Source organism: Heliangelus exortis, chromosome Z (assembly GCF_036169615.1).
Source record: "Heliangelus exortis chromosome Z, bHelExo1.hap1, whole genome shotgun sequence".
Taxonomy (NCBI): Eukaryota; Metazoa; Chordata; class Aves; order Apodiformes; family Trochilidae; genus Heliangelus; species Heliangelus exortis.
Genome location: NC_092454.1, coordinates 19,580,021 through 19,602,341, shown reverse-complemented (window position 1 = coordinate 19,602,341; position 22,321 = coordinate 19,580,021). Strand labels below are relative to the sequence as shown.

Below are 22,321 nucleotides of genomic sequence, written 5' to 3'. Positions count from 1 at the left end.
GATGGTAGGGAGCAAGAGAGTGGCCCAGGCGTAAAGTATGAAACTTTTGAGTTGGATAAGGAATTCAGATGCAACAAGATGAAAAGGACATTGTTGAAACATTTCATTTGGGGCCTGTAATTCAGAGGCTGATTTTGTGGCATGAAATTGAAGCAGCAGCAGAAGTTACAGTAAAGGGTCTAAACTAGTAGGAATCCCATCAGTGAGACTTATGTCGTGAACCTGAAGACCAAAGCAGTGGCTGTATGATAAGAAAACAGGGGAGAGCTATCCCTTAAGTACACTTCCAAATATGGGTGGTCTGAGATTGTTATTTTTAGTGCACATACCTATATCCTAGCAGAAAAAAATTGTAAACCACTGTAGTCATATCTCACGGATGACATTTTTTTCAGTGAGGACATACGGTCACAGCAGTTTTCCACTGTAAAAGCATTTATGACTCAATTTTCTAGGTTATATGTGTTAAAAAAGTGGGGACTACCTGAGAGTGAGAGACACTAGCTTTTAAGATATTTGTTCAATTAGAAGTGTTGAAAAATCCTAGAAATGACTTAGGTTTTCAATGTCTATATTTTTCTGTTTAGAAAACTTCCTCCAAATATTTTACAGTACTTTATCAGTGCTCCTGTCATTTGCTATTACACAAAAAGAATATGCCAATGTCCTATGCCTATTAATTCTTTACTATCTATTTAAATTTTCATGTGAATAATATTAGTGACCCTGGTAAAGTTTTCTTTTGCAAGTGAGCTGTGCACATAAAAAGCCATCGTGGCATCCAGGTTTAAGATTATAAATAATCTGTTAATAAAATTCGCATAGCTCTCATTGCATTTAGGCCTAGATGATTGGTTGCTTCTAAGTGCTACAACAATAGAAGGCATAGTAACAGATGTCTCTTCATACACCACGATTTTTCTCACTAACCTGAGGGATTAGATAACATTCAATGAAGAACAACTTTCTTGAATTCTGCAGGGCCGGTGGTAGAAGGGGTATGTCATGTCCTGTTAGCCCAAACAGTATGAACACAAAAGTGTTTCTCTAGGTCTCAATTGTCACAAAAAAACACACAGCGCCAACTGTCAAGCAGTTTAATGCTGATAATGCATAGCAGCCTTATAGCATTGTGTTTCAACAGACTGTGTCAGCTCTTTACAAATTAATCATCTAATGGGCTTTACTGTGCTATGAATATTCTGTGTAAATTACATTGGGGTTTAGTTAAGAAAACTGGAAATTAACTGTACTTGGCAGCACATTTAGAGTCTGTCTCCCAGATATTATTCAGCAGTAATCAGGTAGAAGCTTGTCTTTGTCCCCATTTGTTCATTGTGATCTGGTTTGGCGAGTAAGCTGTGTGCTCAATATGTAAACATTAATAATTATTAGTAGAACAGACTTTTAGAACTGAGTTCTGTTTCATGATTTTAAATGAAATTCCTGTTCTAGAACAACAAGAAAAAAACAATAAACAACCCTGCAAAAATACGTTTGCTAACAGCATTGTTCAAAATGCTTGCCCTTTGCTATCACATGTCAAGCTTTCAGTATGGTTCTCTTTCACTTCTGGATAAAAATACCTAGAGAAACCACGACCTCTTACATGTTCCTATGAAAACATTCCTTTCAACTGATATGTCTCTTCAAAACAAATTTCACTGTAGTGAAATGGTATATTTATGTAAAGATACATCTAGTTAAAAATGTTTTGGCCTGGCTTCGGTTATTAGATCTCTACAACTGAATACTAGGGCTTTTTCAACACTAGAAAAATAATATAATATTTGGCTTCTGAAAACTGTCTTTGTTCTCAAAATTAATGTTTAAATGAGTTAATAAGAGTAGGCATCTTTAAATTTAAATGGTACCTTAAACATCAGCAATGCAGCCCAACTGTAAATCAAAAGCTAGGTAAATAATCTTCCTAACTGCATCTTATCTCACCAGTTGCCTGTGATTTTTTCACAGTTTTTTCCCCGAAATTTTCTGCCTGAAACCTGTCAAGCAGACCTAAAACAGATGAAAAGGCAGGCAATGTTTAATCTTTTTAAACACATTTTACTTACATTTCTCATTTTGAAGTATTATTACAGCCGGTGATCTTTTTGAAGTTAAACATCCTGTAATCTGTTTTATTCTCTTAGGTGTTTCAGGGTTTCTGTCTGTCATTTTCTCTATGACTTAAGAACAGGGTCTGTAATTTAAGAGGTTTAGTAAACAGGCTGTTTTTCACTGAGGACTTTGTATGTGTATCAAGATACAAGAGTAATTCAGATAACGTAGTAATAATGATGACTGCAAATAGTAAAAAAGGATCCTCTTTAAAATATTATAAGGGAGGAAAGTAACTGTATAGGTTGCTGATGGCTCTAAAACTGAAGAAAACAAGAGGAATGTCAACATTATTTTTTTCTTTAAAGAGAATTTTTCAGTAACTTTTGCAGGTTTTACCAGAGTGACACTTAAAGCACTAATGACAATGACATGGACAATGTAAGTAATCGCATTAGACTAGTTTCATACATCAACCTTTGTCTTATCCTTGTAGTCAGGGCTCGCTTGGAGAAACTTCCACAATTAAGAGTGTAAATGGTACAGCTACACCCACACCACAAATGTGTGGTGGGAGGGGGACCCTGACAACATTACCAACAACACTTACTAGCAAGTTGTGATAAATAGATATTTTACCTTGAGGTGGATGGTGAGCAGCTTATTAAAAATCTGCAGTTAAATCATGGAGGCATGAAATAATAATTTTTTAATACATCTAGAGCATTTTTGCACACAGCTTTGTCTTCAGGGTTACTGCATTGGCGCAGAGCTTCCTTTTGCCTTCAATGAATTTTTGGAATACTTCAGGTGCTGGTGGCCTGATGTTTGATCTGTGTCACTAGATTTATTCAGACTGGCTTCCCACTCACTTAATGCATATAGATGTTGAAATGAGGCTTATATGTTTATTATTATTATAATTACTACTACCACCACCAATACTGTTATTTAGAATTATTGGTGGTTAATCCTGATACTTTGTTAGAACATTTGCTTTTTCATGCTTTGCCATGTATATGTTTTCCGTCTTTCTACCATCCTGACAAAACACAATGTATAATGCCCGGCACTGTCTATGTAAGACACCATCACCACAGATAGAAACTTTTAGAGTAGGAGAATGTTCTAAAGCCTTGCAGCAGGCACCTAGACAAAGGTAGAAGCATCCTTCACACCTTTTAAACAGCTACCTATTTTGTACCATCTGAATTTCTTATACTTGAAACAGTCTGTCAGATGAAAAGACCTACATGGTTTCAGTATGGTTCTCTTTCACTTCTGGATAAAAATACCTAGAGAAACCACGACCTCTTACATGTTCCTATGAAAACATGGAGTCAAAATCTAGCTTTCAGATCCTATGTACCATAAAGACAAGCAATAGAATTATTATGTGTTATTGATACAACTTTTTTTCTTTGTCTGATTTTTTGGCACTTGTGAGAGTATACTAAATTATATGAATGGCATTCTGTTTATTGTGGGAAGTCATCAAATTGGGAAACTTTATATCATTTCCTAGCTATGGTCAGACATTCATTACAATCTCTTCTGGTCTGTTTTCTCCGTGCTCAGATATTCTCAAAACAAGCTCTAACGGCTCAGGTCTCTTCTGGTCTGAGACATTTTCCAGGCACTCACAGTTCTGATTCTGTGCAAATTCTTAGTGACCCTGATCTGACCTATTTCTAAAGAAGGAGTACCAGCTCCTTCCTTAAGCAGGGCTCAGAATTCAAAAGGATTAGTTCTACTCTATATTTTAAATACATAGTAAAGGTATAATTCAGGGTATCAAAACTGCATGCTGAGGTACCTTGGTAGTCAATGGAGAGTGTTTTTTTTTCCAGTGAGGTTCCAATGACCAATATTAGACAGTAAGAATATCTCCCTAAGTATTCCTTACCTAAATTTTGAAGTGACCCAGACAAGTGGAGCGGTGCTTTTATAATGTTGCATACTAAAGGTACCCCTTTTCCAAATAAAATAATGTTTCCACTTTCTTTAATGGTGAAGATATGCCAGTGTTACTGTAGGATGTTGCTTGGGAAGTGGTAGATCTGGTTTAAATTATCTTAAGTAAGTCAAATCTCCTTCTCAGCCACCAGGGCAGAAGCCTCCCTGCCTGTTATCGCTGAACCACTGTTCAAAACCACAGGAAATGTTGACTGAGTGTGAGGAAAAAAGGACTTCTTACTACATGGTCAGGAGAGCAGCAACCCTGTGCCTAGGCTAAGATTTCTTTCTGCATTCCCACTCTAAGATGGACTTGATGAAGTCAGAAGCAGCAGACCCTCTCAGTCCCAAACCACACAGACAGGTCCATTTTTCAGGGGATTTCAGTAATTCAAAGAGAAAACCAAGAATTTAAAAATTCTGTCTGGACATTTTTCTGAGGACATTTTAAAAAGGGGAAAAATGTGCTGGCACATGCGGGTGACCCAGTGGGCTTCATCCCTGCATTCAGAACCACTTCTGCTCTGGGGGTCAAAGCCAGAATCAAGCAGTACATCTGGCTTCTCCCTTGGTAGTTGGTGAGATTCTGGAGAGCTGGAAACGAGGTCAACATGCAAGTGAAACTATACTGGAAATCGCCTTAAGTTGCAAGAATTTGCATTTTGAACAGCAGAGCCCTTAGTAAACACAATCAGTTAAAATTTACCTGAACGAAACTCTAAGCCTTTCAATGAATTCTTATTCATGGCAAAGTAGTGGCTGCACCTTTTAAGTCCAAAATATCAAATAAAGGAAAAAAAGCAAAGAACTCCACAGGAAAGATGGAAGCTGGAACCTAACGCTGCTTTACAAGTCAGCCCTAATGGTAGACATAATTCTTTGAATTGTATCAGACCTACAAAAACTGGTCTAGAAAGAGCATGGGAGTACTTATTCCTAGCTGCAGTCCTATTTCAAAGAAAATATAGAAAGCATTATTGACCAACATTTCTCAAAAAAACCCAACAATAAAGAAACTACTGACAAAAGGAATGAACAGCAAATAGTCAAGGAAGGCACAGACACTACATGTACTTTCAGGAGAATCTATTTGCTTAGACACAAGTAGTCACAGTTTGCATTCATTACAACCATACTAGATGGGTTGTGGGGAGATAATGAAATCTGCTTAACATAACATAACAAAACTTAAACAAAACAAAAATTTAATATAAAGGCACTAATATGCCAGGTAAACTTGATATTCCATAAACTGGCTTAAGTCATAAATTAATCTGTGTACTGGTTAAAACTTCACATTTTATGTATGGGGAAAACAAGGATGAAGTATGCAAGAAATGTTCAAATGCAAATTGAATTACATTTTTTTAGCTTTCTGAAAGGTAGCTTTTAAATGCAAAATTTATTTTTACTGAAGTAACAAACACTGAAAAACAATCATAGCTTTCTCATCCTAAAACCAGCCCAAATCTCTTTCCTCTCACCATATGTTTATTGTGGCATTTGTCATAAAGTTAATATGAAAGTAATTAATATGATTGAAAAGTGCAGACATTATCTTCCAGTTGTCATTAACTTGCCATACTGCATGCCACAGCAGTTCTTAGCAGTTCTGTTTTCTACTTACTTTTAAATTTTTTTTCAAGATTTGATATATTTCTTAAACCTTCTTGAAATCATTCTCAAGGTTTTTTAAGAATAAATCTTATTTTGCAGATCACATGCAGCTCTAATAGCAACCATTGTTTAAAGCACCCATTATCTTGCTCTGCTCAGGAACAGAGTAGGTAGTCAGCATAACACAAAAAGCTATCTATAACCACATTGATAAAAGAAGGGAGAGCAAAAGCAATCCTTTTGAACTGAACACATTTCAAAGGAATAGTTGCAAAATATTCTGCCTAGATGTAAATTTACAAGAAGCATTACAGAATCCATCAGTATTCTGCAGGCACTGTAGGGTTTAGTGGATTTGTTTTAATCAACACAGGAACACGGTCATTTTAACTGTTTTGTTCTATCTACATTAAACACAAAAAGGTCTTAGGGCATTTGCAGGCAAAACTGAGAATCACATTGTTCCTTTTAAAGACAGTGGGAGCTGAAAATGTTTGGATTCTCACATGTCATATCCCACTGTTATCCCACAGCAGGACTATACTTCACAAGCCCAATGGTGAATTTTAGGACTCTCCTGAAATCAGGAGCTTATCTAAAGATAAGATCAGTGCTTAACTAAAGCTATCCATCTTGTTTTGGGCTTTCACCAATTAATAGAAAACATTAGACTGACAGCCACCTTGGGCCAGATTTCACTTTTGTTTTCTTCTTTAATTTCATAGTGATAACAGTACAGATAGTAGGCTGTATGACTATCTGCTACTAGAATATCTTTCGGTATTGAGAGGAAGAAGTAGAATTCAGAAAAGTCAGTTAGTAGTTCCATACAAATGTATTGCACTATTCAAGAATCCCTAAAAAGTATAATTTTGTTTCACCTTGGACAACATTTCATTTTTTTTTCACCAATCCAGGAGTTTTTAAGACATCTCTAGCCATTTCTAAGATATTTAAATCAGCTGCAGGGCTGCAGTGAATGCAGATAAGCAGTGCACACAGAAAAGACATGACTTGATTTACGTTGATTTACGCTTGTCATCTATCCCTTTGAAAACGTGTTATCATGTCAGAGTATTCCCTGAAAGCAGAATCATTGTGATATTCTGAGAGATAGCTGGATACTACACTCAAATTAGGATCTTGTCATGAGTAATCTTCACTTTAATGAATAGATTTATATTACAATTTGTTATCTCAGAAATCAATGAAAGAACATACTAACAAAGATAAAGCCATTTGTTGCTGCCCATTGCCATAATATATTTTTAAGTAATTAAAGGAAATAAAAAATTTCCATTAAGGACAGCAGAATCTTGTAGTATACAAAGGAATATACTTCATTTTGTGAAACCGAATTGAAGGGGTAAGTAATTGATTTGCAAATGAATCTTAGAAAGTAGAGTAATTCCCAAAATTATTGAAAGAATTTTACTTACCTAGAACTTTTCATGGTGCGACAAGGGATCACATAAGGGAATGGCTCATTTTGTTCCCACCTCCTTGTAGCTGTATGAGATGGATAACATCAGCATCACTTCCTAATTCCTTCATTCCCAAAATCTCAGCAAAGAGACCTACACCCTTCATGTTTTACTGTACTAACATTCCAGAAGGAAATAAGAATAGAGATTAAGAAGGAAAATGAGATTATGGTTTAGTGGTTGGATGGAAGGGTGAGCCACTGCTCTGGCACGATAGTACTGAGAGCTCAGTGTCAGCCTGCTTCACTCTACCTGCTGTCTGTCAGCTGGGGCTCACTGTGTTCCAGCCTGCCTCTGAGAGGTAACACAGCTCATTTAAAATCTGTATTTAAAATCTACATTTTCATAAATTCCTACGTGTATGTGTCTTTGAATTCATTATTTCTGTGGCTATTTCAAAATCTTAAAACCATGTTCTCTGCAAGGCTGATAATCCTCACTTCTCAGTGCAGATGCCACATTTCCTGCAGCATGTTGGAGGCATTTGGAAAAAGCACCAACTGAGTGGTAATTCTTACCTAATCAATTCAACTTCTGCTGGAGACACTGGATCCAGCTTGTCAACCTGGTTAATTCACATAAGAATTGTGGGAATCAAATGCAATCAGAAAACAGACAATATTCAGAAATGTCACGCTAAGCTACTAAGGTGTAATATATGTTTATAGCCAGAAATCATTTAGCTCTTTATGAACCCCTATTTCTTAATAGACAGTTGTCAGCATTGCTTTTGAATGTGCCCTTGCATGAGAATGGAAGTGAGCTGCTGAGCACAGTGTACAGGTTATGCAAGAGGAAGCACTGACAGGAAGTTGAACATGAGCCAGCAGTGTGCCCAGGTAGCCAAGAAGGCCAATGGCATTGTGGCCTGTATCAGGAACAGTGTGGCCAGCAGGTCCAGAGAAGGGATTCTTCCCCTGTACTCAGCCCTGGTGAGGCCACAGCTTGAGTACTGTGTCCAGTTCTGGGCCCCTCAGTTCAGGAAGGAGATTGAGGTGCTGGAGCAGGTCCAGAGAAGATCAAGGAGGCTGTGAAGGGATCCAGCACAAGTCCTGTGAGAAAGGGCTGAGGGAGCTGGGGGTGTTCAGTCTGGAGAAGAGGAGGCTCAGGGGAGACCTCATCACTCTCTACAACTCCCTGAAAGGAGGGGGGGGTAGCCAGGGAGGGTCGGTCTCTTTTCCCAAGTAGCTTCCTGTAAGACAAGAGGGCATGGACTTAAGCTCTGCCAGGGAGGCTTGAGTTAGATATTAGGAAGAAATTCTTTACAGAGAGGGTGATCAGGCACTGGAATGGGCTGTCCAAGGGAGGTGGTGGATTCTGCATTCCTGCAAGTTTAAAAAGAGACTGAGTGTGGCGCTCAGTGCCATGGTCTGGTAACCACAGTGGTGGTGGGGTCAAGGGATGGGCTTGATGATCTCAGAAGTCCATTCCAACCCAGCTGATTTTGTGATTCTATGAAGAGCACCCCCTAGATACAGTAAAAAATGAAATAATTTCCTCCTTGTCATTCTTCCGGGTTATTTTGGTGCATTCATTGTGTTACTTTGAATTGGCTTGATTCACAGAATTGTTTTGTTTTTCCTGAGAACTAAGTTTGAGTGTGTATACATGTGTTGAGGGGCAGGAGGGAGGACAGAAAAGGTGCTTTGTTATTTATTTTCACTGCACACAGAGACATGAAAGTGATTGCACAAAACTTAACAGAAAATGGTCTGTGTGTAATGCTATACGCACAGACCAACTACATATGTCTATACCTCTGTGGGGAAGTGCCCAGTCTTACTCTTTTTCTCAAATATTGATGCTTTAGAAAGCTTATAAACTGCAAGAGGTGGCTATTTCTACACTAGTGTATTAATTACTGACAGGGCACAGGTCCAAGTGGTGCCCTGTAATCATTGCTTAGTAGCTAACAGTTTTTACCAACACCAGCTTGCATCCTCACTGACACCCAGGCACACAGTTAAAGGGTACAGTTCCCAATGAGGAGTGTGGACACAGCTGTTCTTTTCAAGAATAGTGTATTATCATAATCTAGGCCATGCCTACTGGTCTTAGGCTGGAGAAAGATTCCTGAGCTATTTTCCTTAGTAGTTATAATTATATGAAATAAAGCAGCATAGCCCCCTTGGTAAGGTACCATCTTGCCACCCAATGTATCAGGCTTGATATCTGTTCTATGCCTTACACTGTTGAATTCTCAAAGCTGTTTAAGCTTCTTCATTTCCAACAAAGTTGAGATACTTATTTACATTTGCAGATCTCTATACATATCCATCCATGGTATGTAAAGTGGAAAAAATAAAGATTTCCAATGCCAATGAGAAGAAATATCAAGTACAATATGCTGAAATCCATTGATCATTTAAAAAACTGAACATGGTATACAACAAAAAGATTATTTGTTCTTTAGCTTCTTTGCCATCTCTTCATATCATAACTTAATCATCTATTTATTTGAGGATGCAAAACAGAAGCAGTTTTGCAGTAGAGCATTAAAATGCATAAGACATTAACCTTGTTTAAAAAAAACCCAACTTGTCAGGTATCTAAAAATTTTACTGACTTTTATTAATTAAAATATCATAAAGAGCTGTATGAAAAACATATTTAAAGGGAGAAGAAAACGGTGGGTTATATTTTTCAATGACAAGGAGAATATTGGGAAACAGTATTTTATATTTTTAACAGTTTTAATAACAACTTTGTAACATCTTATTTCTGAAAGAAGAGAAATTTCTATTTAACTTGTATGTTAACTCTGGAAAGTAAACAGCTGAACTAAGCTCATCTGGAGTGCAAGATACTTCAGCATCTTCATGTGCGTGTATCTTTGACATCTCAGTGGTAGACAGACATTGAACTTCTAAATGCCTAGGAGCATCACTTGATGGTATTTCATACAATTGCATTTTTAAAAAAATATATTTCAGCAAATGACACAGGTAAGTAAGGATAAAGGTACCAGTAGCGTTTGTTTTACCTATTCATCTTGCATCCCGGATACTTAGAGGTATCTTAGAGGTAATTTGTCATTTCTCATATATAACTTCACATTCCCAATTTTTATATCTTTGTACATGTGTGTGTTTAATACCTCAGTAAAGTCACAATTCAAAGAAAAAAACCTATTTGTCTTGCAAGGCTTAAGTGGAGTCACTTATGTACCAATTACACTCCTTATTTTGGGATAGTGCATGATTAAAACAGAATTCAGAAATAGAATGAAAATAAAATACAACTTTAAGAGAACAGCTGTTGTGTTTGGAATGTAAATTTATACTTGAAATTTATTATCTAGTATTCTTTTCATTTTCCAGGTCATGATAGAGTCATAATGAAGATGCACATAATGGAACAGTAAAACTTCGTGGCTGTACCTTCTAAATCAAGTTAAGACTCCTCAAATAAGTATTACTGGAAATGTAGCAATTACACTTACTAGATACTATTCTAGAGAGTGTAGTAGAGTTCATTGTGATTCTGTATGCATGTTCTCTTTTTCTAAGTTCTGAAACACCCCTTCTCTTCCTTAACTTAGCTGTGGTGCTACAGAGGACTCCATATGCAAAAACAGTAACAACAGAATATGATTACTGAATTCTTGAAGTGATATTATAAGGCACATAGTGAGTGGCTTTATGGAAGAGGTTTGTCAGTGACTTCAGAATTATACAAAAATTGGTGTTTTATATTTTAAACATAAAAGTACTCTTATTTTTATAAGTAAAGAATGCATCAGGGAAGTTAATTTGTATTCTTTGAAATAGAAAATACATGACACTCCACCCCAAAGCCTAAAATGTATTTTAAGATATTTCTAAAACAATGTTAAAGTATTGCATATTGTAAGAAAGCATAGTTCCTAGGGGGGTTGCACTTTCTTGTGTCCCTTTGATGTCATAAATCACAATGGCCCTGATTTATATAATCAACAAAATTCTACATGAAGATGTAATTTTGTAATTTATTTTTTAATTTAGTATTTTAATTAGTATTTAGTATTTAGTATTTGTAATTTAGTATTTGCCTAGTTTTAATTATATATATTATGTATTATAATTATACTAGTATAATTAAACATACAGGATCTATCTTTCTAACTATATTTTCCTTGAAACGCCTTTTTAATGCAGAGAAAATGACACATCCAACTTTGTCCTTCTCAGGACTGATATTCTCAAGCATCTATTATTTCACTTCCTAATATCTCTGACATTCATTCCTGAGTATAACATTCTCATAACATTTTTTGGTCTTTGTTGCACCTATCTTTTTCCAGCGCAAAATTTCTTGGTGGTTTCTGTTTCTTGCAGTCTCAAGTAAACCATGATTTTTGTGATTTAAAACTCCTAGAGGTGAGGTAATTATAATGATAATACATTTAACTGAAGGTTCTGTAAGTCACAGATGTATAGTTACAACTGCAAGTCTTGCTTTTTCATTGCTTCCATTTTTTTTTTTAATTTGACAGCAATTAAGTTTCAGATGTATGTGGCATGTTTTTTTTGTCCAGCCCAGAAATACTCGTTTAAATATTTTCAGTTAGTAGAAAACACTGACATCCAGACATTCATGCAAACACAACATATTGGCACCTACTCTGGTGAATGGATGCCTCATGGCATGCATCACATTTTCCATGGATAATTTGGTATGCAATCTCTTGCTTGATGGTAATGTTACTTACCAGAAAGAAATAGTATATTGCTATTTTAATTTGGATAAACAAAGCTGCCAGTTCACAAATCGAAGTAATTTGGTTTTGTTTCAGTAATGCTAGAAGAGATAGCTGTTAGTTTTAATCTTCACTGATACAGTTGTACAAAGATTCCACATAGTAATATGCATTAATTTTCTCAAGGACATATACACTGCATGTCGGGCCTGCTTTTGTTAATGTCTGAAGAGGTGTGGTGCTCTCAGAGTGAGCCTACCTTTGACTTGACTATCAGAGTACTTTTTTTTTTTTTTCCTTCTAAAGCTTCCTCATACAAAAATAATTCACAAACTACGATGGGCTTTTATGGTGGTAAAAGTTTCCTCATCCTGAATGCATGCTTAGTCTCTCCATTCCACGTTCATAAATAGCTTGAGAGCATTCAAGCATCTGAGGTCACTGTGCTTCACACAATTGCTCCTTGTTGTACTCTGTGAAGGAGATTACATGAGGGCAAGCTGAAATTCCTGTATATCATATTTTTCACTATTGAAGGGCTATCTCCCTGAATAAAAAGCAATAAGGCTATCTGAAGTGATCTTGGCAATTGTTCATGTGTGAGTTCAAAGCCAGAAGTCCTAAAAAATCATAAAGATCACTTGCAGGCTGATAATGCTTCTCAACAGGTCAAATTTTGTTGAATGAAGGAAAAAATTTCTGAAATATTACTCTACACATCAAGCAAAGTATTTGATTAGTATTTTCCTGCATGACTTAATGCTGTCTGTTACAGCGCTCAGCAACTGATGTACTGTTAATCCCTGTAAGCATATTGAAATTAGACAGTTGTAATGGAAACAAGTAGCTGATCAGTAGGGATAATTCTTAGTAAGTAGAGCTAAAAAGCAAATTATAAAGAGTTTCATTATTGCTAAAGAAATATTACTAATACTAAAATTTGATGGTAGATAAAGTATTCAACACCATATAATGTAAAAAAAGTATGCTCAAGTGTTTTTCTTTCATTTTTGACTGATAAAAATGAGACATTCAACTGAATGCAACATTCTCCTCCCTTTAAAACTTTTTGATGCCATTCCTTAATGAGAGAAGTAGGAGACCTGCAAGTTTCCATGCTGCTAGTTTTCAAAAACTAAGTTACAGGACAGTGGAGGGAAACTGCAATACCAGTCAAGTGGGAAAGAAATCACAGAGACTGTACTTCATCCTGTGCTCTGCAGAATTCAATAGAAAGAGGCAGATGTTGTGGATGACACTGGAAAACTTTCAGATGAGTTTTTTGTTTTATTAAATGTCTGAAAACCTAAAGGCTCAAAACCAGAGCAACCATGCATCTAACCACTGTGAAGAGTGGCTTTTGCTCTTGGACCTAAGCTAATTTTAAGGATGAGGTTTTACTCTATATTAAATTATACTGAAGAATGTGTCCACTTGGAAACTAAAATTTGTGAACATAGGCCAATGAAAGCACAACAAGTGAAATACTTACTCCTGCCAAATTTAATACTGCTGAAGTAACCGAGACACTTCCCAGTGCCATGGAACCACAGGTGTAGTAGGCACAACTTAGTCGCTCTCTTTAGGCAAGATCCTAATTTTTTCCTAAAATTACAATTCTTCACTGTATGTAGTAGTTTTATTTTGCATTTTCTTATTTATGTTTTGTGCCACATTACTGAGATCCCACTTTCACAAGCTGTGGTAGGGTGCTGCCACGAAACTGTTGGGTTCCAGTGCATGGTTTTTCAAATGACATGAAGATGACAGCAGTTTGCTCGAAGCCCCTGAGAAATGCCCACCTTTATTGACACTGAAAAAAAGGATGAGAAAGAGAATTTGGTAACAGAAAAAAAAAATCTGTTTCAAAGAGTGATGGTTTTGTTTCATGAAAACAGACTAAAATGTTAACAAATGCCTTTTTGAATTTCAGGAAATTTTCTATTTTGATGTGTGTTTCGAAGATGCTAGTTTGCCTTCTGTAAGATAAAATGTATAACACTTTAAAGATAAATTTTTCAAAATGCATTATTTCAGCTGATTAGAAACTTTCAGGGTTTTTGTTCATTTTTGGAATTCAGGGTAGGTTTCAGGCATCTTGGAACTTTTCTAAAAGAGAAATAAAATATTTTACTTAAAGAATTTGCCTCAACATTTTATTTGACAAGTGCTTGAAATTTTACTAATTTCAGGATGCAGTCAAGAGGAATCAGAGCTATAAAAATAGTCTTTTTTCCATGAAGATCTACTTATTTCTGGTCACTAATGTATAAAAATGTTAGATGGATTTCCTGTGTTTTATGAGATTATATCTGGCTGTAGTGCTATAGTAACAACCAGAGACAAGGTCACAAAAGCAGACGGTTAATCAGATTTCATATGAATACCAGGTCTGCAGTCCAGTGTCTACAGCCAGTGTTGGGCTCACAGGAATGAAACCTGAATGAATTTTATTCTATTATATTTTTCAATCTGTATCTACTCTTTAAAGAAAATATTTCCATCATCACAATAATTCTGCATTCTCTTAAACCAAACAAAAGGCAGCAGAAAGAAGCACCTCAGTTTCTTCTCTTGTGAATGCAAGCACAATCTGCAGGTTTTAAATGAGACAATGTTAATTTAGACCTGGGAAACACCACAAAATACAATAATAAAAAAGCCTCAAGAATTGATCTTGCAGAGCTTTCAGCAGATGGTGTAAACACAGTCATTTAAAATATCTTACAGTGTTCACTGGAACCAATATGAGCAGGTATTTGGTACAATTTACATGCAAACTGAGCAGGGGCTAAGCATAGGCTGCTAGTGGATCTTGTTTTTCCAAACTTGAGCTTGCAAGCTAGAGATACATACAGAGTTCAGAAAGGTCACAGATTTTGGTCTATTTTGATAGTCACTTACAACCAATGTACATCTCCTGTTGATTCAGAACTTCTGACGAGGGAAGTGGGGGAGGAATTTAACATAGCCAGAAGTCTCTAAAACCTTCCCATTTACTAAGAAAGTCCATTGTATAAAACCTTTGTCTTTGCTAAGACATTCTATTGTCCAAATTTTTTCCAGGCTTTCCCAGTTTTCAACAACTATTCTCTTTTCCCTCCTCTTTGAAGAAAGATAACATCCTGTCCGGCCTCATATAGGGAACCCCCCCCACCATGTGTGCGTGCATTTGAGCATGAATGCAATCCTGTTCACAACACTTGGCAAATACTAATGTAGATTTTTAAACAGCTGTAATTGAATTTGAACTCTTTGACCCAAGTGTCAGTGTTCCCAGGAGCTTTCTGTATACCTTTTTAACAGAGCAGAAAACAGAATAAAATCCCACACACTCTTTTTAGGGAGGGAATAGAAATGCAGTGAAGCTGTATGTACATGTATAAAGCATATCTACAACCAGAGAATTTCTCAAATTTTCCACTGAAGTTGTTTTGAGAATTAAGAAGAGGAAAAGTACATGGAGTAATAAAATTGTTTCCTTTCCCCACATAAGACACTGAACTCCTAACTTTTTCTTTACATGTTTTTTTCCCTGACTTTTATCCCCTTCTGTCATAGGTATTATATCTTCAAAGGAGAGACTAAGATCAGTGTCTTGATACTGGTTATGTCACAGATATTTTATCAGCAGCCAGTGTTTCAAACATCCAAGGGTTGAAAGAATTCTGTCAAAGCCATTTGATTAACCCACATTTAGTGGAAATCAATTGAGAATTTTCATGGAACGACTAGGGGATTCAAAATTAGGCTGTTTATAAACAGAAAAATAAGTAAAAAGTTTTTTACAGGGGCTAGAGAGAAGGCTTTTGTTATATAGACTCTACACCCAATTATAGAATTAATCTGTCTAAGCTAATGTCCTTGTTTCCTGAAGAATAAAGTTCTACTACAGGATGAGGTAAAATGAATTATTACCTCACAGCATTATTTCCACTACTTCAAAATAGACTTCAACTATCTTCATCTCCATGCAATATAGGCAACACCTGAATACAGATGGAAATGCTGTTCATTAAGCACTGTAAGTAGGTGAGGCGTTTAGCTGAATTTCTCCAGCAACAGTGAGATTCATGTCACTCTTTATTGTATACGACAGCTTCCCCCAGATAATACTGCTTATTGGTCATATATTGTATGCTATTGTGTTCACAAGAATGGGACTTTCTGTTTATTTTTAATATCTCTGAGGGAATTAATCTTGGAAGACACTGAGGAGATGGTTTTTAGAAAAGATAACAGAGGTAAGAACACTTGGCTATCTGGATTATTAAATCAGGAGAATTCCAGAGAGACAGAAAAGAATGAAGTCATATAAAAGCCCAATGCACAAGCTGTAGTAAGTCAAGTTAGCAGATGTAGTCAGCAAATGCAAAACAGATTTTCCTGACTTGCTCAGCTTTTTAAGCTCACACCACATATGAAGGAATCTATATTTTTCCTTCCTAATATTCTGAGAGTGCAATGAGGAAAATTAAACACAAGTAAAAACATATAATTGCAAAAGTACATAATTTACTAATTATGACTTATGACAATGAATCTAGATTTTGTGAGAAATGTTTTATTCCCTTTTACTTAGCAGCTCTACCTACTGGCCTTACAAGGCCATTGAACTCCATAACTGTATGAGTAAAGCAGGGCAGAATATAAACATAAAAAATGTGACAGAAAAAATAAAATTGTTTGTAAATACTGTGGAGGACAAGATCAGGATTCAAAAGGGTCTTGTCTTAAATGGAAAGTTGTTCCAAAACCTTGGAGTACCAACTTTGATGAGCTAACTAAAAATGCTATCAGTAAAAAGAATACGTTACATGGTTGCAGAAGACAAATACTGAGGTAGGCAGAGATACTATACAAAAGGATCTGAGACTGCAGTGATCCCAAATGCAGCAGAAGTCAATAATTTTATGCCACGGGTGGGAGTAGTGGAAAGGCAGAAGCTATTCCAGGACACATATAAAGGAGCACAGGCAATTCCACAGTATTGATAGGGTCTCTGCTTCAGGGGAGATCTTTGTGGGTAGTCCAGGTTTCATAGCAAATATTTATGGGCAAATACAAATACAACAGTTACTGACGAGAGCTCACTCTGCTCTGCTTATACCAGAGAGGGAGAAACTGTGTCTGCCTTAGTGCAGCCCAGAGCTTAAATTTATGAATTGTACTGAGAGTCTAAGTTTAGGAATTCAGCTTTTCTTACATGCTCATGCAAACACCAGAGTAGGTTGGATTTTGTTGTATTTTTTACTTCTTTGGTTAGAGTCAAGGAGAAAAAAAAGATCCATCTAGCTGGAAAAGAGATAAACAGGATGCCAATAAAGGGAAAGTGATGCTGGGTAAAAATCTGCATGAGACAGGAGGAATAAGCAGAGGAAGGTACTGGAGAAAGTGGGTGCTTTAAAGTCTTTAGTCACGTCCGTTTTACTTGTCATTAACAGCAACAAGCAGTGAGGTATAAAAAAGCAACCACATGTCCATTATCACTGCTGCAAAGGGAAAGAAGAAAAAAATACCAGCCTTTTCAAGATGAAGTTATATATGTTTCTCTGCACATGCTGTACATTCCCAAAATAGAGTTAATCTAGGATTCTTTCTGAATGTGTTTCTCTCAGAAAGTCTCTAAGGCTTTTAAAAATATCTCTTGGTCATATCTATTGTCTTCATGTCTTATCTCAAGGGTGGGATCACTTTCCATGGCAGAAGTCCTCACAACACCATCATTTAAGACTCATGTAAGTTTTCTTCTGAGAGAGAACCTTGCTTTCCTTACTTAGCTTTTCCCTTCTCACACCTGTGGGCAAACCAGGGCAGACCATTTGTATTGTACTTTGGGTGACACACATGTTCTGGACTAGCCCCCTCTGATAGCAATTTAATGTTAACAAATACAGGGTGCATAACTCCCAAGACTGCCACAGCTAAGCAGATAGCAAATTATTCTGACAGCTGACTGAGTGGTCCTTTCTATAGTTTGCCATCTCAGGCACAGAGAAAAATTGCTACTACCAGTATAAGGGAACCTGAGGCTGGGGATGGTGGCGGCGGCTTGTGTGCCTCATCTGGGACCTGTTTCCAGTCCTGCTTTCAGCAGTGTATCTGAGTGATTGCAGTGGGGGGACACTTACAGATGAGAGGTATATTCCTCAAAATAAAGTGTAACAGAGGTGTTGAAAATGAGAAGTGTTGAGGAGTTTTTTGTTAGTTTTCGTATGCTTTTGCCTGTTGGAGTTTTGCTTGACCTTAAAAAAAAAAAAAAAAAAAAAAATCTGTTTTTTTCCTTTCCTGTCTTCAGCAGTTATGCTGGGGCAAGTAGATACTGGGTGAGTTATTTTGGTGTTGTTACAAGCAAAAATGTTTTACAAAGTAAGAAATACTGTGATTTATGCTATTTTGCTTACTACTAAGAACTTTCTTCACCAAAACCCTGGCAACTTGGATTTTGAATATGTGGTTTTTAAGTTTTCTTCAAAGGAGCATAGAAAAAATTGCACCCAAAGTCTGTTTTTTGCATATGCAGTGGGAAAGCCAGCAATGCAAACTGCAAGTTCTAGCTAGTTTCCTTCATATTTTCCTGAAGAATAAACAACCAAAGTAAGTGGTTTTACAGGAGCACTTTATGTATCAAACCTGCTGAAAGTCAAATAAGTTAAAATGGAGCCGGTTACAAGGTTGAGTTTTCAAGATGTCACCTGCCTGCATTACTGTAGCTTGTGTTAAATAAGTAACCATGATCACAACTCTGCCTCCAGTGGGAAGGCTTTTATACTGCAAGAATTAGCCTTATAACACAGGTGCTGTGACTGTACTTGTATTCTTGATGCGTGAGCAGGCATGAAAAATTTAAAAAGAGAGAAAACATTTTTACTAAACTACTTCATTACTCAGAATCACAGAATGTTTAGGTTGGAAGACACCTCCAAGATCATCCAGTCCAAACTTTGACCAACACCATAGTCAATTACTAAACCATGTCCTTAAGGACCACGTCCAAATGCCTTTTAAATACCTTCAGCACTCCACCTCCTCCATCACTGTCCTTGGCAGGCCATTCTAATGCCTGACAACACTCTCAGTGAGAAAAATATTTCCAGCCTAAACTTCCCCTGATGCAGCTGACATCCATTCCCTCTGGTCCTATCACAGTTCACTAAGGAGCAGAGGCTTAAGCTCCCTTGAGGGAGTTGAAGGAGCTCTAATGTCTCCTCACAGCCTCCTCTTCTCCAGACGAAATGCCCCCGGCTCCCTCAGCCACTCCTCACAGTACTTGTGCTCCAGGCCCTTCATGAGCTCTGTTACCTTTCTCTGGACACTCTTCAGCACTTCCGTGTCCGTCTTATAGTGAGGTGCCCAGAACTGAACACAGTACTCAAGATGTGGCTTCACCAGAGCCAAGTACAGAGAGGTGATCACCTCCCTATTCCTGCTGGCCACTGAGTTCCTAATACAAGCCAGGATGCCATTGGCCTTCTTGGCCACCTCATACTAAGTCGACTATCAACCAATACCCCCAGGTCCCTTTACAGCTTACAGCTTCCCCAAGTGTGTAGCTCCCAATGAGGCTGTTATGACCCAGATGCAAGACCTGACATTTGGCTTTCTTAAACTTCATACAATTAACCTTGCCCCATTGGTCCATTGGTCCAACCTGCCTAGGTCCTCCCTACTTCTTCTTTTACTATTTACATATTTATAGAACCTCTTTCTATTATCTTTAATAATACTGGCCAGATTTAATTCAAGCTGAGCTTTGGTCTCTCTACTTTTCTTCCTACCTATCTTTGCAAATCCCTTCTGAACAGCCTATAGCCATTTTATGCAGCACTCCAATCATGGGATACATCCCACCTTGTTTCTGTAATGGCAACTGTGTCATAGTTTTCTTGTTGGACAAGAGCTTCAAGCTCTTCCTGCTTATTGCCCATGCTACCTGCATTAGCATAAATACATTTTAACTTCTGTACCTTTCTGCATGGGAGGGGTCTACCCCCTACTTGGAGTTTAACAGATCCCAACAAGCACTTCCAAAACTCATCACTGACTGATTTATTACTGTGTGCACTGGTCTTCAGGTACTTCAGCTGGGCTGCTGATTTCACTCTTAGTTCAAGTTTTCCACCCTTAGGCTCATCTCTGGAGAGCCTGGTTTCAATCCCCTCCCCCTTCAAACCTAGTTTAAACCCCTCCTGATCAGCCCTGCCAACTTACAGGCTATAGTCCTTTGCCCCTGCTAGATTTATGAGGCCCATATGGTTAGAGATACCATAGAACTTGCTCCATGGTCAAACAATCCAAAACCCTGATGCTGACAGCAGTCCCTAAGCCATGAGTTAGCCTGCTGGATCTTCCTGCTAGTTCCCTCACCCATCCCTGTCATTAGAGGGATGGAGGAGAATAACTTGCATGCATGATCCCTTAAATAGCTGTCCCAGGGCCCCAAAAACTCTCGTGACTGCTTTTGTAGATCCTGATACCAATTCATTGCTCCCCATCTGGAAGATAAAAAGTGGGTAGTAATCAGAAGATCTCACCAGGGCTGGAAGTTTACTCATGATGTCCCTTATCCTGGCCCCAGGAAGTCAGCAGATTTCCATATTAAAGTGGGTTCAGTCTGCATATTGGGCCCTCTGCACCCCTCAACAATGACCCTTCTTTTATCCTTTTTGGAATGTGTCAATATTGTTGGTTTAGGGCGAGTTGGCCTTGATAGTAGTTTTGGCCTATTGTGGGATATTCTCAGCACTGTCTGCCGTTTCCTCCTGCAACGTCCCAAACCTGTTTCGTGGTGAGGTTCTTGAGGTAACACGACTGCCTTATTTGTGGTGTCTGGCTGGTACCTGTTCCCATTGTTCCTTCTCTTGTAAGTTGCCTTGGGATGACTGGGGAGCTTCCTAGGAAAACTGAGGATCCTGAGATGGTAAGGACTCCTGTGGTTCCCTAATAAGTTTGCTTCCTGAGTCACTTTAGTGGTAGGTTCTTAAAACACACATGTAACTCCAGCTCACTCTCCCTGATACTTTCCAATCTGCTCGCCTCCTCCCTGATTTCCATTACTTCATCGTGCAGCACTGCCAGTAGAGCAGATCATCCCCCACCTCACATCGGACACAGACATGACCATGATCACTGCTGCCTCCAGCTGCCATGGAAAGGCTGTGGCATTCCGAACAGTCTGTGATCTGGATAGCCACATCCTTCTGTAGAGACACCCTCTGACTACTCACATCCATTTTAGCGGGTGGTGGGAGTACAGTCTTCTTTCTTCAAGTAACCCCCATCACTTAGGAGTAAGTTGCAGCTCTCTGCTGCTCTCCCTCCCATACGAACCGCCCCATGCAAATTGCCTTGAAAACTTCTCTGCAGAAACTTCCCTGTTTGCCTGCCCCTGTTGCGTGCTCCCATTAAACATTAAAACATAATGTTTCGCTAAAGCTAAAACATAACCTGCAGACCTACAAGTTAGGTGGGAGGTTTCAGCTTTATTTTTTTCAATAAGGCATTCTTGTGAGAACACAACCAGCCTTGAGAGATTCTTCTCCTGTGCTTGATCATGCCAGCTGCTTTGAGCCCAAGAGCCCTCCTACCAAACAAATGCTGTAGTACCACCAGGTATTGCGTGTGTGTGCTTAACTGCTATATGGCATGGACATTGTGACTCCAGGTCACTGTGGTGGTTCTTTTCCCCTTACTTACACCACTGGGCTCCAGTGAAAAATACCACCTTTCCCACTAAGTTTTACCTCTCATATAGATACTGAAAAATTGATTAAAAACTGTACCTCTTCATTTTCATATAGCCAAATGAGACAGTATTTCTTTTACTGTGAACTAAAAAGAACATGGGAAGTGAGTTAGAATGCTTCTGTGGAAAGGGGTGTTCCTCTTCTGTCTTGCTTTCACACAAAATCAACAAGCTATGCACCTCTAAGTTCACTGAAGAGTGTAGGGAAACCAATGACTTTTGTTATATATATCCTGTGTTTTTTTCATGAATAAACACAGAGGATTTCAGTGAGTAGGGTAGTAAACTTGAAACCTCTCCCAGGTGCTCAAAAAGAAATATCTAAGAAGGAACTGACTGTGTTGGATTGGCTGCCAGGTGCGCTACCACTTCCCTTCTCAGTTGGAGAGAAAGTATAACAAAACGCTTGTTGATTAGGAAAGGGATAAGGACAGGGAGATTACACAGAAATTACTATAACTGAAAAAACAGATTTGATTTGAGGAAATTAGCTCAATTTATAACCAATAAAATCAGAGTAGAGTAATGAGAAATTAAACCAAATTTTAAAATACCTTTCCTACCCCTCCCTTCTTCAAAGGCTCAACTTCCTTCCCAATTTATTTGCTTCCTCCCCCTGAGCAGCTCAGGGAAATCAGGAGTGAGGGTTCTGGGCAGTCCATCACACACTGTCTCTGCTGCTCCTTCCTCCTCACACTCTTCTTCTTCAGTACGGGGTCCTACCTACAGGAGAAAATCTTCCATGAGTTTCTCCAATATAGGTCCTTCCCATGGACTGTAGCT

At 37.9% G+C, this 22,321-nt stretch overlaps 1 protein-coding gene across 1 annotated transcript in view; it reads right to left on the bottom strand.

Annotated features, from left to right (window-relative positions):
* Positions 1-677: 677 nt before the first annotated feature.
* Positions 678-22,321, bottom strand: part of GPBP1 (GC-rich promoter binding protein 1) — a 329,691-nt gene continuing 308,047 nt past the window's right edge. The window contains exon 15 of the transcript XR_011723178.1: positions 678-687. The gene's annotated coding sequence lies outside the window, so the exon portion shown is untranslated. The remainder of the gene's footprint in view (positions 688-22,321) is intronic.